Source organism: Vulpes vulpes, chromosome 10 (genome assembly GCF_048418805.1).
Source record: "Vulpes vulpes isolate BD-2025 chromosome 10, VulVul3, whole genome shotgun sequence".
NCBI lineage: Eukaryota > Metazoa > Chordata > Mammalia > Carnivora > Canidae > Vulpes > Vulpes vulpes.
Genome location: NC_132789.1, coordinates 92,880,126 through 92,881,596, shown reverse-complemented (window position 1 = coordinate 92,881,596; position 1,471 = coordinate 92,880,126).

Below are 1,471 nucleotides of genomic sequence, written 5' to 3'. Positions count from 1 at the left end.
TTAATAGGTAGGGGGGAAGTTCCTCTTCTGCACAAGACATAGTAGCAAGTACTGAAAATACCCTCCTGCTTGTCAAACACACACACACACACACACACACACACACACACACACACAAATAAAACTGGTATATAAAAACTCGTTTCAAGAAAAGGGACACAGATAAAGTGAGGCTCATTTCTCCAATTTACAGACCCTAGTTGCAGCACAGGGTTGGGCACCCAGGCAGAGCCAAATGCATTCCTTGAGTTGAGAAGTTGGGTCTGAGAGAGTTGGGTCTAGGGAGAATAGGAGACTAGAGTTCTTAGGACAGAGTACTGGAGACAGGAGAGCTGCACAGAGTTGGATCTCTGGAGTTCTTAAGATGGCCCCTGTGAATATTCAACAGAGCACTGATCAGAGCATGCAAGTGAAGAAGAAACTATCTAAGGCTGAGAAAACAACCAACCAAAAGGATTAGAGAGAACAGTGTCTGGCACTCACACAGGCCTGGGAATGAGTCCCATTTCTACTAGCCAGAATGGAAAAACTCATAATTCAAGAAAGGTCTTGCCCAAGTACTAGGAAATTATTAGCCCTAGAATGAATGCTTCTCTGCTTCTGACTAAAAAAATCAGGAAGGCAAGATCCAAAAAGTTTAAATTATTTCCAAGTTCCTTAATTGCATCTCAGAATAAAGCAAACAAACTAGGCAAAATTCATCATGTTTGTTATTAAACAAGATTACCAGGCATGCAAAGAAGTAGGAAAACATAATGCATAATGAAGAGAAAATTCAGAAAATCAAAATTGACCATAACTGCCCCAGTGATAGAATTAGCAAAAAAGGACATTGAAACAATTTTAACTGTATTTCATATACTCAACATGTTCTATGTCTAGGGGCACAGAAAAAGATTTAACTCAAAATTTAAGAGATGAAAACTGCAATGTATGACCTGAAAAATATCTTGTAACAATAGATGAACATTGATGAAAAAAAAACATTAGTGAACTTGAAGACATAATAACAGAAACTATACACAATAAAAAGCAAAGAAAGGAGGATTTTTAAAATGCAAAGCATCAGTGAGTTGTAAAAAAAACTTCAAGCAGTCTTATGTACTTATAATTCAGGTTCTTGATGAAGAGAAGTGGAGGGGCAGAAAAAATATTTGAAGAAATAATGACCAAGAATTTTCCAAACTTAATGAAAACCTATTCCACAGATAGGAATCAGTTTATCAAAAGCATATAAGAATTCTAAACATTTGTGCCTCAAGTAAGAGCTTCAAAATGCATGAAACTGAGTGGATAAAACTGCAAGGAAAGATAGAAATATCCTCAGCAGTAGTCAGAAATTTCAGTACTCCTCTCCCAGTAAATAATAGAGCAAGTAGAGAGAAAATAGACAAGACTATGGACTTATCAACACTATTAACCAACTTGATCTATTTGATATTTATAGAATATTCTACCAAACAAGAGAATA